This window comes from Peromyscus maniculatus, chromosome 19 (genome assembly GCF_049852395.1).
Source record: "Peromyscus maniculatus bairdii isolate BWxNUB_F1_BW_parent chromosome 19, HU_Pman_BW_mat_3.1, whole genome shotgun sequence".
Classification (NCBI taxonomy): Eukaryota; Metazoa; Chordata; class Mammalia; order Rodentia; family Cricetidae; genus Peromyscus; species Peromyscus maniculatus.
The window spans coordinates 13673237-13690790 of NC_134870.1; the positions used below are offsets into that span (position 1 = coordinate 13673237).

The following is a 17554-nucleotide window of genomic DNA, read 5'->3' on the forward strand; positions in this document are numbered from 1 at the left end:
TCATCTAGTTTAGTGACCTTCTCATCAGGGTTCTGAATTGACTTCTTTGCTTCATTCATTTGCTTATTTGAGTTCTTTATATGGTAACAGACCCTTCTGAGAAGTGGGTCTCTGAAATACTTTTCCTGCCTGTCAGTTGTTTCCTGAGCTTTGGCTTCTGTTGTTGAGGAGCTATGAGCCTGTGGGGGCGTCCTAGTGGATTATAATCTCGCATTTTCCCGTTCCGATTTTGTTTTGTTTTGTTTTGCTTTGCTTTGTACACCTTTCTTGTGGACCTCCTCCAGCTCCCTTCCACTGCCCCTTACATGATGTGTCTTCCAGTTTTTATTTCCCTTACTCTTTGGTTTGTGTGTTTTATTTTATATGCAGCCTCCTGGTGAGTTGACTTTCCTTGGATTTATGTCCCCTACTGGTAGTTAGGGGTAAGCCAATGTCAGTGACAAATACAATGATTTGACAGGAATTCCAGTGGTAATTGCAGCAGAGGACACGTGTGTCCTTCACTTGTGTCCTCTGTGTGGTTCAGAGGCAGAAGCTCTAGAGACTATAGTTTATAGAATTGTTTTAGTGCTGAAAGTGTGACTAACACTTAACTAAGGAAGTTGGGGGGGGGGCTTTGTAGAATAAAGAAACATATATGGGCTACAATAATGAGAAACGGTAGAGAAACTATTGTCGGTATAGATAGAATATTACAGTTTTAGAGAGAAAAAGAACAACCATAAAAGCCTTTTCTGGTGAGCTACAAGATAAACACCACAGCCTAACAAAGGACACAAATTCTAAGTTATAGTACAAGATCAATTTTTTTAAAAGCAATTTCATGAAATATAAAGGGAGCATGTCCTCTATCAAAATTTCTTCCTCGCTAATATGACGTGGTTTCTCTTTCCTCTTGGCTTGCCTTTTCTGTTCCTTTCCACAGGTAGACAGGATGGCTGCTAGTCTTGGTGATTCAAACAAGTAAGTCACTGTCCTTGCAGACAGCTCTGGTTGCTGTGCCCAAGCCCTCTCTCTGCCACATGTGACTGGTCTGAGACTCCCCAGCTCTAAGCTGCAAGCTTCTCTACAGCTTGAGGACCCCCCTTGCCTTTCTATAACTGGTATTCGGAGTGGAGGTGAGGAGGGGTGAGAGCCTGCCTTCTGAGTTTCACTGGGACTTCACCAGCAATGTGGCTCTGGTTCTCCAGCACGTTTCTCTTCCTCGCGTATGTCAACCCGGTGATGTCAGGTTAAGGGGCCAGCATCCGTACCTCAGTTTCCTCCCTCCTCACACCACCCTTTCCCTCTTTCCCCAGTGCCTGCTCTGCTGTGGTCCACTCTCCACACAAACCTTCTCCAGCATTTGTGTGGTTTCCTCCGAGGTCCTTATCTCTCTGGTTCTCAAGGCCCCTCCCTGCCTATGATAACAGCTATAGTTCACCTTAGCCAGTAAGAGCAGCTTGTGGCTGCTGAGCCCCAGCAATTTCGCTGCCTCCTTATGGAGAATTCTCATCCCAAATTTGTCTCTGCTTACTTTGGTTCTTTCTCTTACATCACTAGGATTTGTCATACTTTTGTCTTAACTTTCTTTTGTCTGACCACACAGATGCGGTCTCTCACCCACTATCTCACCTGGAAGTCTTGTTGATAACTTACAGGACCGCCTGTCTTAGTCTGCAGTTTATATTTGCAAGTGATAAAACATATCAAAACAAAATAGAACATCTCAGGTTAGTTTGAAAAAAAAAAGACATTGATCTTCAACAGAGACTCAAAAGTTGTGCTCAATAATGCCACTCTCCACCCCCATATTTCCCTTTGGTTATAGATTTCTACTGAAGGAGGCTATAGTTCTGCATGGCTTCTTCCTTTCTCATTATTACTTCCTCTTCTCTCCACAGTAATTAGTCATTGTTTTTCCACTTATGTCAAGCCATACCTTCCTATTCTTCATTTAAGTGTGTGCTCATGCCACTGTGACCACAGCCTTTAGTCTACCATCATCAGTCAACCTCCATTCGGGTGTGTCCACTTCCCACCACGTCCACTGTCTAAAGTCCCCCGTCACCCATCACCACTTATTCCAACTTGCCCACTTCCCTCCAGATGCCCTTCGCATTTTCCACACTTGCTAGACTCCTATCTGTTCTTCCTACCGTAGTCAGGGTGTTTTTAAAAGGTGAAAATTGGATTACATCATTCTTATGTTTTAAATCCTTCAAAAGCACCTTGCTGCACTTGGAAAATGTTTTAGAATCCCTTGCATGGCCCACAAAACGCTGGTTTCTGTGGATTTGCAGGTTCAAACCTGGCCCACTGCCTCCCTTAGTGATCCATTCACATTGGACTGGCACTGACATTTTTACATTACACCAGGATCTCTCATTCCCCATGGACCTTTCATATGCTCTTCCCCTCCCCCCAAGAAATGACCACTCCCCAACCTTCATAGGTGCCATCTCAATGTTATTTTCCCAAATAGAGGTCCGAGCTTTTACCAGACCACCTCAGAAAAAACATTCTTTCATCAGATCCCACTCTAAGCATAACATCGGCTCAATTGTCAACCATGAACCCTAGACCACCATCTCTCAAAGCCATCCTAAAATCTTGATGGTGTTAGAGAGGTATTACGAATCCAAATGTTTGAAATCAGCCATCTGCATGATTATCCTTTAAAATACAAACCATGCCCTTCAGGAGGGCTCCTGGTTTCTCCATTTGCTCCCAGGGCATGTATTTTAAAGCCTAGTCTCCAGTCTCCAGTCAGAGGGGCTTTTCTTGTTCTCTATCTTACTCCCAGAACCAGAACATCGATACACACTCTCCCCTCCCTAGACCTACTCATTAATCCTTTCATCCTTTCAACTGATAAGGTGCAAACCACAATAAGCACATCTTTGCAGTCTTTTACAGAGAATGACTTCATTCTCTTCCCACAGGAGTCCAACCAACAGCCCATTCAAGTTTATTGTGGAGAGAGGAGAGAGAAGAGGGGAAGAAAAGGGAGAGAGAGGAGAGAGAGGAGAGAGAGTGAGGGGGGGAAGGGGATTGGAGGGAGGGAAAGAGAGTGAGAAACATTTACTCAAAAATAACAAGTGTACCTTCCTTAGACCGTGAGAAATTATTTGATTTCACAATTAACCATCCTTTTTACAATCAAGCTATGTGTTTATATAAGGAAAGATAATAGCAAATTAATTTCTAATGTTAACTCTGGTTAGTGGAGTTATAAATTATTATAAATATTTTTGACAATTTTATTTTCTAAGTGGCCTGCAGTGTTTAGAAATTGCTACTAGATTGGGAGAGAGCACGATCAGTGAAGGGCTGGCCTTGCAGACACAAAGACCTGGCTCAATCCCTAGATGCCATGCTTATAATAAAGGAAGATATGGTGGTTAAGTTTGGGATCCTAGTACTCAGGAGATGGAGACAAACATTCCTCTAACTCACTGACTAGATATTTTTACCTCACTTTGTTAATTCTGCGCTGGTGAGAGACCCTGCCTCAAAAATCAAGAATGGACAGCACCTGAGGAACATCTGAAGCTGTCCTCTGGCCTCAAGAGATGCGTGTGCATATACATACACACTCCAATACACACAGGTATACCTCGAGACATGTGTGCACTTACACACACACATACACATACTATACATATATAATACACACACAAAAGGGATATGGAAAAGCTTGAAACCAGCAAAGCAAGCAGTATCTGTGTTCAAGCTTTTGGGTGTTATCATTGTGAATAATGACACTACAGATGGACGAGCGGAACACAGCATGGAACACAGAGGAGTTCTCCTTCGCTAAGATGGAGGATTCCATGATATGTCTGGCAAAAACAACTGACCAGTATCCTCTGAAACCTTTTCATGTTAAGGTACATCAGTGTCTTTCCACCTGCACGTTTATAAGCCAGAGTTCTAGCGTTACGTCAGGATGTCCTGTCCGGTATCCAGCCTGTCCAGAGTAGGTTGTGTCAGCTTCAATAAGAAATGATGAACACCTGTTCACCATTGTTTACTCGCTGGTATCCTTTCAGAAGCTGAAGTCCCTCCCTGACGGGCTCCTATTCCAGTTCCCTTCCTGTTTATTGTTCGTTCACCTCTCTACCTTCTCCAGTTTCCCCACTGAACATGTCACTGTGAGGTTCTAAAAAGAAAGCACCGCCTTCCCGAGGACTTGGCCAGGCTGACCTGTGGAGCAAGCATCCTGTCTCCCAATTGACCCCAATGAACCCTTCAGCATCAGGATCCTGCCTCTGCACTATCAGATGACTGTGGCTTCTGATGGTTGCCTTAGATACGCAGAAGAGTTTAAAGTGCCCCATATTCAGAATACAGGTCAAATTATACAAAGCATTTAACTCACAGAAAAGGGACCTTTACATTCATTCTAATAATAGAATTCGTTTAAGTGTATTAAGCAAATTTTCACTTATTAGTTTGTCAGTAGTTTCAATTCGCACAATTTTCTCCATCGTGTACATTTCTTTCAGAACTCTTTTCTAGTCTCCTTGGGTAATTTTGCTATGTGTACTCTTAAGCATATATGTTTGATTTTTTTTTTTGCTTTCCCTATAAACCACCATATTGTTTTGGTTAATCTCTCTTTTTTGTAATAATTTATTATCCTGTAATATTGACCTCTTTTTTCTCACTTGCCTCATTTTCTGAAATCTTACTTTTATCATAGTTGTCATCAACAATTAATTTTTGCTGAGCCCACAACCTTGCATTGGCTTCCCAGTCTCCTCCAATGTCAAGTACAGGCACACATAGTTCTTGATTAACAGAGTCCACTCCTCCTGCCCACTGACCAATAAGTGACTTGTCATTTAATAGCATAGTAATGGAAAGAAGAAGCTTAGCAGCTTCTGCCATTCCTCTACAGAATATTGGGAGCCAACGATGCTGTGAGGGACCAATAGCATCCTCCTCCCCAGTGCAGCGGACTCTATGAGGCTGCATTCCGAGTCACTAGACACATAGTAAAGCAATACGGGCAAACACACCTAAAACTACAATAACAAATGTTTCCCCGGGGGAACTATATGTGTACTTTCCTGTCTAAATATTCTGCCTAGTTTGACCTAATTAAATTATCTAGCCATTCTCTAATCTATTGACTATATTCTTTCTTATGTATTGATAGCTGTCTTAGGGTTTCTCTTGCTGTGAAAAGACACCATGACCATGGCAACTCTTATGAGGAAACAATTAATTGGGGGGGGCTCTCTTACAGTTTAAGAGGTTCAGTCCATTATCATCATGTCGGGGAACATGGCAGCATGCAGGCAGACATGATGCTGGCTATATCTTGGCTTGGAGGCAACAGGAAGTCGACTGAGACACTGGAAGGTATCCTGAGCATAGGAAACCTCAAAGCCTGCCCCCAACGTGACACACTTCCTCTAAGAAGGCCATACCTACTCCAACAAAGCCACACCTTTTAATAGTGCCAATCTTTTGAGATAATGGCAGACCAATTACATTCAAACAACCACAATATCTAAAGCCCTATTTTCCCTATCTATATTCTTACTTCAGCATCTAGATCTTAGGACCATTCATATTTCTTTGTATCTAGTACAGAAAGTACTCTCAGGATGCATTGAATTAGAGGAGGGCCTCTCATTCCGTATAAGCCACACAGAGGCAACCGTGAAGCAGTGATCCGTAACACCGTGCGATCAGAATAAGATCCTTCTTGGAAGGAGGTTTCAAATTGCTCAGTCAGTAAAGTGCTCCCCTTGACATGTGAAGACATGAGTTTGATTCCCAGAACCACGTTGAGGAAAACAAAACAACCGCAAAAACAAGATGTGGTAATGATAGCCCACATCTGTCATCCCAGTGCTGGGGAAGGTGGACACAGAGATCTCTGGGGGTCCGTGATGGACCCTGATGGATCCAGGAGCCAGAATCAGCCTTTGCTCCCGTGAGCTGCTTCTTGTCTAGTGTGTGGTTAGAGCAAGGAACAAGGTAACTGATGCAATCGTTCTTGGTGTGGATTAACCCCAACCAGAAAACAAACAAACAACAAAATGCAGTCACTTTCAAATAATGCCTTAGTCCTGACCCAGAACTCATAGATTATCCCAGGTAACACCTAAGGCACTACCCACATGCACAGGAAAAACAAACTGTGACAATATTGGTTCCATCTGATAACTGAATTATGAGTGTTCTAAATGTTATTTCACAATTTTTCTTTTTCTTTTTTTTTTCACATACTGCTCTCCTCAGAGAGAAAATGGATGAGAAGCACAACTTTTCATGACTGAGTTTAAAGGCTGAGTGTGTTAACTCCACTTCTGGGTGAACGCAGAAGTAACTATAGAATCAGAAGTTTGGAGGTCAGTTCCCATAAATAAGTACAATAAATTGGTTCAGAGCCCACACAGGCTTTCTATAGGATTCAAAGCCATCAAGTTCACAGTCTTATTCAAGAATAGATGTTTCTGTGACATGTCCATAAGTGGGGGAAAAAAACCCTTTTTTTTATAAATCTATTAATAAAACTCAAAAGAAAATAGTATATTTTTAAAACACATCAAGTACTATTCATATAAATTGAGACAGTCAGCAACAGCCCCAGTCTTTCATTTAAACACGTCATGAATAATAGATCTTGATATCCAAAGAATACTTTAGGTCAGCTGCTCAATGTGGCCCAAGAAACTATGTGCTTGCAAAAACTCTTCAGGAGATCACAATCTTCTTGCATTATAGTTAAGAAGTTTTCTCACTTAATATAAACCAGTGCCCTAACAATAAAGGACTTTGTGGCATTCAAAAGGAAAGGGCAGTTTTAGAATGTGACCTGAAAAAAAAAATGGCATTTTCAGGGACTCTGTTTTGTCTTGCTTTAGTCTTAGTAGCTTCAACAGTCAGTGTTTTTGTGGCCGCACAGCTTAGTTCAAACATGTGATCTCCAGAGGCAGGGTTTTTACCTTAGGTGCATGAGAAATTGCAATGCCCCCCCCCCCCAAGGAGGAGCAGTGAAGCATGTGACCTCCTAGGCTTTCTCCTACCTCTGTGGAACCAGAGCTTGACGAAAAGACTTTCTGGGGGTCCTTTCCCTAATCATTATCCATGTCACCAAACATGGTGTCCGGCCAAGTGATTGGATTCTTCATGAACAATTAATTGAGCCATACCGGCATCGATAAGTTATCTTACAAGTTCTGTTCCCACAGAGAGGTAAATTAATCTTAACATGCATGAGAAGAGATTTGAAACAAGGCATGTGAGCCAAGTACACTGACACTGTATTTCCTGCTATTTAAAAAAGAACTAAGCAAGATACTTTCACATTTGAGGAAGATTATGCAGCTGATTGAATGCTCTGTGTTCAGTGCTTATGGACTAGGTAAATGATGAACCATTTTAGGTCTGCTAAATGAAGAACAGTGAGACACCCACACTCTATGTGTAGGAGAAAACACCAGGTAAAGACCCCTGGAAAAGATGGACACAGGCCCTGCAAGGGCCTCTTTTCAGCCCGAGTACAGGGGAAATGTGATGAATTATTTAGAGTGTAGTTCTATTAGCCTCTCCTCCAGCCATGACTCTGAAGAGGATTAGATGATGCTGACTCCCAGTGTGGCTGCCCTTGACTCCTAACATATTCTACATAACAATGCTACATTTCATAGCATTGACTTCCTGTGTCACCACACTGGAGGAGTGTTCAGGGTTGTAGTAGAGCCAATCTGTTTTGATAATCTCAACTGACATGTTGTGGGGCTTTTCTTCTCTTTCTTCGGTTTTAATGATAGAGGAATCTTACAAGGCATAACATTTTATTCCTTCTGGAAGCTTTCCTGCGGTATAAAGTTGTGGGTTTGTTTTTGTTGTTATTATTTACCCTCTGCTCTATGGCTCTTCTAACACTCTGCTGTTTTACCATTTTCAATCTTTTTCCAAAAGATTTTCACACTAGTTTTTCTATGCATTTGAATTTGCTGCCCAATAATTTCCTGAGTTTGAGGATGGCAGAGAAATGTAGCCCAGAGTCTTGCTGGTGAGCAGTTCAAAGTACTTGTTACAGCTCAAGAGGAGCTTGTAAAGGCGACTGCTAATCTAACTTGTTTAAAATGCAGACAACATGTATAGTTTCTGTTTTGAAATCTTTTAGAGTGAATATCCCTTATGTTCCACTTAATTTGCAAAACTGTCACCAAATAAATGCCATGGCCACAACAATTATTGTTAGTGTTTATTTGTTTATTGTATGGGGCGGGGGACACGTGCACCAAAGCGATCTTTGGAGGTCAGAGGACAACTTGCAAGAATCTGTTCTCTCCTTGCATCATGTGGCTTCCTAGGGGTTGAACTCAGGTTGTTAACCTTAGTGGCAAGCTCCTTCACCCACTAAGCCATATTGCCAGCCTAACATGATCAGTTATAAAGAATCCAATAACCTTTGTTTTAAATGTTTTTTCATAGTTATAGTTTGGAAAATATCAACTCCCAAAATGGACCCTCTTTGCCCAGTCCATTTCTGACCTTCCACTGCTCAGTTGCTCCCGTTTGACAGGCAGTGGGTAGGAGCAAGCTGCTTTCTCTATTTACCCAAAATTGTTCATTATATTCACAGTGTTGTATCCCAGGCCCATATTATAAAGTATGTGAGTGGCATTGTGTATTGGGTTGAAAATGGCTGTTTTATCGGCAAGGGAAAGTCCTGTCTGGTCAGCTCTCTCATTGTTCCTCTTGTTCAAGAACATAAACTCATAAATTCATAAGCATCCTAACTAGTACTAGCCTTGAGGACTTAATGTGTTTTCAGCTTTGTGTTTAGCACTTTTTTTTTAAATAACTTCAGAATTTTGCAGAGGAATTTTACTGAGGTTTGAAGAGGTCCCGTGAGGTATCCATGACCACAAACATGGAATAAGCAAGAGACAGATTTTAATTGGCTTTTTAAGAAATTGTTACAATATATTTTATCATATGCTTTGCCCTTCCCAAATCCTTCCAGACCTCTCTTCATCCCCACCCAATTTCATGTTCATGTTTTCTTTCTCTCTCCCTCCCTTTCTCTTTCTCCCTCCCTCTCTCTTTCTCTCTCTGTGTCTCTGTCTTTCTGTCTGTCTGTCTGTCTGTCTGTCTGTCTGTCTGTCTGTCTCTCTCTCTCTCTCTCTCTCTCTCTCTCTCTCTCTCTGTGTGTGTGTGTGTGTGTGTGTGTGATTTCTAGCCCACATCTCCTGGACCCGATAGCTGCCCTTAGCACCCACCCACCCCCGCAGCCTCTAAGGGGGACTGTTAGGGACAAGCCTGCACAGCCCTTGAGGATCTAGAGCAGAAAGGCTGGACACAAAGTCCCGGAGAGCTGTTTCGTCCAAGGCACTGAGAAGTAAAACACACTGTCCACCCTCCCTGCCTTGGGCCATGTATTTCGATGGCTGGTAGGCATGGAGAAAAGCCCACATCCGGTGAGGGGAGACAGGTACGCGGACCAAATATAATGAAATACAAGTGACACTGAGACATTAAATAAGGCTGTAAAGCAACAAGGAAATGCCAGAGGGACAGAGTGACAGCCCCAGGGGACAGCTTCACCTGGGGGTGGCGGAGGAGGGGTCGGGGAGGACAGAACTGGCCCTGACTTGGAGGATCTCCATCAACTTCCCTTAAAAGACAAGGTGTCCACTGAAGGAAACCCCTTCACTGTGCCCTCGTGGACAGTGGTTGGGGCGTCAGCAGGGGTGCTTAGAATTGCTGTTGCCTCAACCCTACGACCTCACTCGTCATCTAGAGCACCCAGGGTTTGTTTGGTTCATTCTGGCCCCCAAGCTGCGCCACCACACATCGGTGGAAATAGAAACTGATAGGAAGGAAACAGGATTTTCCTCTCACATCTAAGCTGGTATCAAACTTGGCATTAGGAAAAAAAAATATGCTTTGAAACTAGCATTCTCTGTACTGGTGTATATTTTCAGCCTGTTTACCGAATAAATGGGTTTATTTTTAATGTTATGAAAGGGGCTGTGGGAATATTTCCTACTGTGTTAGTAACTGGTGTTTAAAAATATCTAGTAGGCTGAAATCAGGGGTCAGGGTTAGGATTTGGAGACTTTAGTGGCAATTTTAAAAATGAATATAGTTATTTCATTCATTGAAATGCCTAGGGAAACCTTGTATTTTTATACCTGTTATTCGTTTCCATGTCTCCTTTTCCTTGTTCATGGAGTTGAGTCAGCAAGAGAGAAATATTCAAATCAGGCTTGTCATACAGGGGGAGAAGAATCTGACTCTGTTGGGGTGGGTGGAGGGGGAAAAGCAACTTTTTGTGAGTCTTTTGTATCTCAGCAGCTGGATTCATTGCTGCCATGGCAACAGACCACATGATGAGGTGTATTAGATTGCTGTGTGGGGCACAAGCAGAGAATGAACACAGCTTTTTATTGAAGTTAAAGGTTGCTTTGGAGTTTCTTCTGTGAAGTGTGTAAGGTCCGGTATCGTAGCGTTCAGCAGATGTAGCACTTTCGCAGAAGAATTAGGGGCATGTTGGTGCGTTAAACTACAGAACCAGGTAAGGTACAATCGGAGCTGCAGATCGGAACTCTCTTCCCTCTGAGGCGGTAGCATAACTTGCTGGTTGGAATTTCATTGTTGGCTTTACTCCCACCACCCCACCCCCACATGGGCACAGGAGAAATGTCTGCCGTCCCCCTCCCAAGTTCTCCACCTCCGATTTCACCTGTTTTTAGCTGGAAAGTCTCAGGTTCTAATGCACTGTGCATTTGTAAAGTTCTCTGTGTGTGTGTGTGTGTGTGTAAGAAACACATGTAGAAAGGAACCAGAAAGAGCAGTCATTAGTGCCTTCAGATCAGTGTGCGGCTGAGTGAAGCGTTTCCTTGTTTTGTCCTTTGCAAGCGTTCTGCTTTCCCTCAGAGGCATTGGTCCAAAGCTACTTGTCTCCTGCTAAATTAAGCAGGACAACCACATTCTCCAGCAGGTTGCTCAGCGAATTCACTGTGTACAACCTTTTCTTCCCTTTTGCGTCAGACCGACTTCCAGCCCCGTCCAGTATCAGAGTTCCATTTTACCTACAGTTTTTACCGTGTGTGTCAATTTATCGGCATTCTTTTCGTTCACATATTGCCACTGTATGTGTACTAGGAGAATAAAAACAGAAGTAAATACAATATGCGTGAGTGCAAAACGAACTGTTTTGCTTAGAGAGGAACTGCAAGAACTGAACGTAAACAGTGCAATGTGGTTTGGTACACCATCGACTCCCAGAGCGAACACAGAAGCCTCCTACTTACTGATTGGCTCACATGTCACCCTGGCTGTGTGCATCGAGGGGGAGGCTTTGAGATGCTCCGAGAAAGCCCTTGAACAAGAGAAAAACGTCCTTATTGATAACTTATTCTGGTTCCTTGTTCACATAGTTTACTGACGTTTTGTGTTTCATTTCTTCAAAAGCGTAGGATTTCTTTTAACTTGTAGCCGAGGGCAACCCATGCAACTTCTCTCTCGTTTGCGCAAAGTTGTCTCAGCAGCTTGCAAAGACAAGATCTAACTAAATAACGGTAAAGTTTACAATTATTATAGCCCATTCACCATCAACTAAGGGCAATCTTTGAAAAATTCTCTTGGGAAGGTAAAATTAATTATTTGCCACTGATTGACATTTAGGACAAAAACCGAAACATTATTCCAAGTTGGGCCATGAGTTATGCTTTCTTCAAAGAGAGAAATTTGGATTTTGTTAGAGTCATTTATGCTCTGTTTTTATTGTCTTTTCCTTGGTTTACAATTCTAATGGATCTGAACTAACTCCCAAATTTCACCTCGGAGTTACAATCACTATTCTGAACACACTTGGCTATGATTTTTAAGAAAGTGGACTGTTTTCCACAATAACAAATATCAAAACCATTATAATCACAGCTCACACTTGCAAAAGATTAGTGCTGCTCTCAGAATTCGTTCTTTTCTTTTTCCCTTTGCTGTTTAGAACGCTGAACAATTCTCTCAACATGTCCTTCCAGACATGAAATATTTTCACAGCCATAGATTGTTATTACTAGAGGATGAGGAGTTTCCCCAAAATCAGTGAAAAAAATCATACCTCATAAAATATTTTAAAATGTGAAATTCTCAAAGCTGGCAGTATCTTAGGTTTAAGAAAGAATGCTTGGGGGGGGGATAGAATGATCTGTCTTCATTGAAAGAAAAAATAAAAGATGGAGGAAAAGGAAAGGAAAGGCAACATGGGGAGAGGGTGTGACTGGATCCCTCTGGCAAAGATCAAAGTTCCAGTGGTCCACACTCCTTATTTCTCACTACCACTGAAAATGGTCACTCTATGTCTTTCTGAAGATTCCTATTGCTGTGCTAAGACATCTGGGTAAAAGCAACTTCTGGAGAATGGGGTTTATTTTAGCAAACAGTTGTAGTCCAGCATGAACAGAAGTCATGCAGACACTCAAGGCAGGAACCTGGAGGCAGGAAATGAAGCAGGCCGTGGAAGAATACTGTTCACTGCCTCGCTCAGCCTGCTTGTCTATGCCCCCTAGGACCAGGGATGACACCACCCACAGCGAGTGGAGCCCTACCGCATCAATCATTAGACAAGAAAATTTTCTACAGACTTGCCTACAGGCCAGTATTACAGAGGCATTTTTTTTTTCAATTAAGGTTCCCTCTTCCCAGATATGTCTAGGGTTGTGTCAAGCTGACAAAAACCAATCAGTAGAGCGTGTATTAAAGAAAAGCACAGAGTTGTACAGACAATGTTGAGTTACTAAAGAGCTCTCACCTAAACTATTCCAAGTTACATGTACTACACAGCTCATCTTTTTTATTTCTTTTGTGGTTTTTGGTTTTGTTTGTTTGTTTTGGTTTTTTATTTGTTTTTTTGTTTGTTTTGTTTGTTTGTTTGTTTTCTTTGATACAGAGTTTCTCTGTGTAGCCCTGGATATCTTGGAACTCTCTCTCTCTGTAAACTAGGGTGACCTTGAACTCAGGGATCCATTTGCCTCTGCTTTTCAAGTGCTGAGACTAAAGATGTGCTCCACCACCACCTGGCTCAATATACAGTTCATTCTATTAGCTGAGATACACACATATACATATATGTGATATATTATATACACATATACGATATACATATGTGTAGCATACATACATAAACATACACACACATATATGTATGTATGTATGTACGTATGTATGTATGTATATCAGCTCATGATCTCATCCCTGTTATAAGTTAAGATTTAGCAAGAAATGTGCGCAGTCAACCATCCATATCCAAATGTCGGGTTATTATGTCATGTCATCTGACACTAGACTACATGTGAGCATCCATCTCTGTAGCCGTTGTCGCAGGGGTCAGAAGACAGAAGCTTCCTCTAGGTGTGTAGAGGCACTTGCCACATACACCTGGCCACCTGAACTTGAAGGGCGTAATCAACACCACAAAGTTGTCCTCCAACCTCCATCCTGCCATGGCACTCATGCCTACGTCCACACACAAATAGAAACTAAAAATTAAGACTGCATTTAAAAAGAAGCTTCCTCTCTAGAGCCACTTTGGTGCCTACATTCTGAAGACTCAGAATCGCTCTTGATATACTCACCACCCTCAGAAACACTGTCAAACTGCTTTGAAGGGGTGTTTTCACCGCCCTGTGTCTAACTTGGGCATCGTCTTCATGTGAATGGTTGGCAGTGTTTTTAACATTTTGTCTCCAGTTTCTGTTACTTCATAGATGCTCAAATAGATAACTATCTGAAAACTTCTGAATATATATGAAGGATATATATTCAGCAGAGCCATGGTGGCAAATCAGAGAGACTCTATATAGAGTCTTCTAGAAAGTTAAAGATATGTTCTGAACCCCAAGACAACATTCTTAAGATAGTTGAAGATTAAGCCAATGAGTGAAGAGCTCTTGCTCTTGCACCATGGTTAAAGGTTATTTTTAACATTCTTTCATGAAAATGCGTTTTATTAATGACCACTGTACGTTTTGTATGAAAGATTTGGACTTCTGGCTTTTGTTCAATGGTTCTTAAACTTTCTGAATAAAAAGGAAAGTAGTGATGCCATGACCATAATGCTGGTAAGGATGACATTGGTAATATAGTGACTAATTTGGAGAGATAGACTGAGAAAATATGTCTTTATAGCTCATAAAAGGGCAATATTTTCTATTAAGAAAATAGAAATTTCTAATGCATTTTGTGATTCTCAGAAATGTGCTTCCAAGTTTAATTAATTCCATTAATAGCATTTATAAATCACTAATAATAGGTGTGCTTTGTTGTGTTCTTCAAAGACTGTATTATAAGATGATGCTGGCTTTGTTAGGTAAACACTAGAGGCTTTCATAAAAAATGATTGAGCTTATCAGGAATTGTACAATTGGTATCTGTTCAGAAAAGAATAAACTCATTTCTAGGAAAATGTCTCTTGTTATAGTGTGTGAGGAGCATTCACCTGGTTTCCTTTGCATGATAATTTCAGTCATATTACAGTTATTGACTCTAGTAAAAATTCTGTGAAATGTTCACAATCTATACCCTTTTAATAATTTTTGCATTTAAAACTTTTAGCTTTAAATAGTATTTTTGTCTGAAACCTCTTGATTATTTGAGGAAAGATTATACTCAGAAAAAGAGCTTCTCACCTCTCTGCCTGTTTTACACAGGAGAAGTCATGCTAGGTGGATTATCCTTTCCAGGATTCAGTGCGGATCCATGAAAGTAATAGAGAAAATATAGACCTTGAGGTAGAAGAGCATGCCCTCAAAGGCAGAAACCCTAGAAGAATGATTCTATGAGACGGGATTACTTCTGGGAAATGTTTTAAGGAAACTAAAAAGACCAATGACCATCTAGAAGTAGCATTCATGACATACATGAGAAAGAATGGCTGTCACCCAGGGTTGTGCTGTGGGTCTGCAACTTACTGAGCTGAGGCAGAGAGATTGTCGGCTACTTAGCAAGACTTTGTCTCAAGGAAACAAAAACAAAACAAACAACAACAACAAAAGGAAGAGAGGCAGTGGGGAGGGAAGAAGGAAAGGAACTAGAAAGGAAAAGAGAGGAGGAGGAGAAGGGAGGAAGGGGAAGAGAAGGAGGGGGAGAGATTCATGATGAGGTCTCGAAAACCAGTAGATAAAAGAAACCTGTCAATCATTTTTTTTTCAAATAGCTACAATTTAAACAAATGGTCACCAGCGCCGCCGCCACCGCCATCTCCACCGCCGCCACCACCACCACCACCACCACCACCGTCACTATCATCGCCACAATAACCATACACTGGCAACCTGACATCAGGCATTCATCATGCACCACTTAATTCTTACCACACCCTAGGAAGGCAGCAGGGTGCCGATTTCCTAATGAGGTGAGGACCAGTAATCACAGGCCTGGGATGTCAGAGCAGGGTGTGCTCTGCCAGACACGCTGAGTCTCCACCCACCTGCTCTTCTATGGAGTTTCAACTAATTTACCCCAAATGCTCTGAAGCTGGGGGCACTTGATGAGCTTCAGATGGCAGCCGTGTAGACAGTGGACCAGAGGAGGTCCTGCTGGAGGGGCAGACATGAATCACCTTGTCAATGCCACCGTCCAATACAAAGGCGAGAATAGTTGGGAGTTCAATCGAGTTTGTAAAGGGCAGATCTGAGAAAAGTTTTTATTGGTTGTCTGTCTTTACAATCGGATAGGAAACATCTGACTTGGCTTTTTAAGCCCCCTTAAAAATTGTCGGCTACTGCACATGGCATTTGAACAAGATCATTATGGACAAGGAAATCGAGTGTGTCCTACTGTATACAAGCTTTTCTGACAAGAATAGCCATGGTCATCCTGTTAGAAGGAAGTACCACTACATCATCTACGTCCTCCAACTGTGTAGCACATCACACATCTGTGGATGTCATATAAATGAGATGAGGTCTTTATGAAAATTTTTCTGTCATTAAAAACTTTTTTTTTTAATTTTTACAAATAGTAGGGTTTTTTGTTTTGGTTTGTTTTTGTTTTATTTTGTTTTTCCTTCATAGGAATGTTCTCCTTACAAGTTGAAGGAACTCCTTTCTATTAAAATTCTGTCAGTCAGTTTGACTGACATGGTTAGGTCTCTACCTCAAAGAATGTGCTTCATTGAAATAACCTACAAAGACACCTGCAGGCCTCTGACCTTCTGACGGGGAATGTCTGTTGCTCATGGGAGTAATGAGAGAAAATGAAATATTCCCCGCCCCCCTGCTTGGGATTTGAATCATACATACATCACTTTGTTCATTGTCATCTTGCTAGGAACTAAATGCTCTGACATTTTTGTAACCTACGGGAGCAATGGAACATCAAGCCAGAGGCTGGACAAAGCCTAATCCTGAATGGCTAGGTAGTGGCCGTCAGGTCAAGTAGGTGATTCCAGGCAGAACTCAGTCAGACCCAAGTACAAACTTGGACTCTGGTCCCATTCCTGATGCTGCAGATTGCTGGGTGTGGGTAGATTATCGGCCTCTGTACTAGAGGAATTCCATGGACAGTTCGCTGGCTTGAAATCTGACTGCAATGTGCATGCTGACAGATGCAGAATTGAAGACAGGGAAACATGCAGACACGAAGCAAGGCAGGAACAACGCCTCTGTTGTCCTGGGTTTCCAGGGAGGGTGCTGCTTCTGTGGGCTGGGAGTGATGAATAAGCCACATACGGAGGCAGAGGAGATTTGAGGACACTGCGGCCTGGGAGAGCAGGAATGCGGGGGGTTCTGGAGGTGTACAGAAGACTACAGAATAGCGAGTAAGGGGAGGCCTAAGTCTGAGCAACAGCGGTTGCCTTGACACCCCTGTCTATGACTCCTCTGCCTTTATGCATGGCTTGAGAATGCAAGGTCTTGACCAATGATGTCAACACCCAACAAGTGTGCTAGGCAACTGGCCCAGGAAGGGTTTAAGAGCCGCCTGTCCTCTCACTTCTGGTTACCAAGGAAGGGCTCTCTAGGGGTACAGGAGTGGAGATCATCTCTAGAAGCCTGTCTTCCTCATCAAGCATCTCAATGGATGCTTCTCTATGACCAAGTGGCTACTCTATATTATTTTGCCTTAGCTATTAAGGAATTCGTAGTTTACAGACTTCTGAAAGTATCTCTGCAAATCTGTTTGTATGTGTGCGCATGCATATGTACTTGTATGTGTGTGTGAATATGGAGGCCAGAGGTCAGCCGTGGGTATTGGACCTCTGGTACTATGTCCTAATTAATATTAACTGTCAACTTGACGCAGCCTAGAATCATCACCTGGGGGGAAAAAGGAATATCTATGAATAATTTCTTCATCAGGATGGCCTGTGGGCATGTCTGTAAGGGACTGTCTTCATTATTAATTAATGTAGGAGGGTTTAGCCCAGTGTGGGCAATACTATTTCCTATATAGATGGTCCTGGGCTGTATAAGAAACCTGGCTAAGCATGAAGAGAGTAGCAAGCAGTGTTCCTCCATAGTTTCCTTCCCTGGCTTCCCTCAGAGATGGGCTGCGGCCAAAACTTAAGCCAAATAAGCCCTTTGCTTCCTTAAGC

The 17554-nt window shown here is 42.2% G+C and overlaps 1 protein-coding gene across 28 annotated transcripts in view; it reads left to right on the plus strand.

Moving 5' to 3' along the window:
* Positions 1-17554, plus strand: part of Dtna (dystrobrevin alpha) — a 370573-nt gene that overhangs the window by 178944 nt on the left and 174075 nt on the right. For 2 of the 28 annotated variants that reach the window (XM_076554804.1, XM_076554819.1), the window contains exon 1: positions 10374-10534. The exons of 25 other annotated variants lie outside the window; for them this stretch is intronic. The gene's annotated coding sequence lies outside the window, so the exon portion shown is untranslated. Of the gene's footprint in view, positions 1-10351; positions 10535-17554 lie in introns of those variants that run through there. One more of the 28 variants, XM_015988017.3, reaches the window with a different exon arrangement.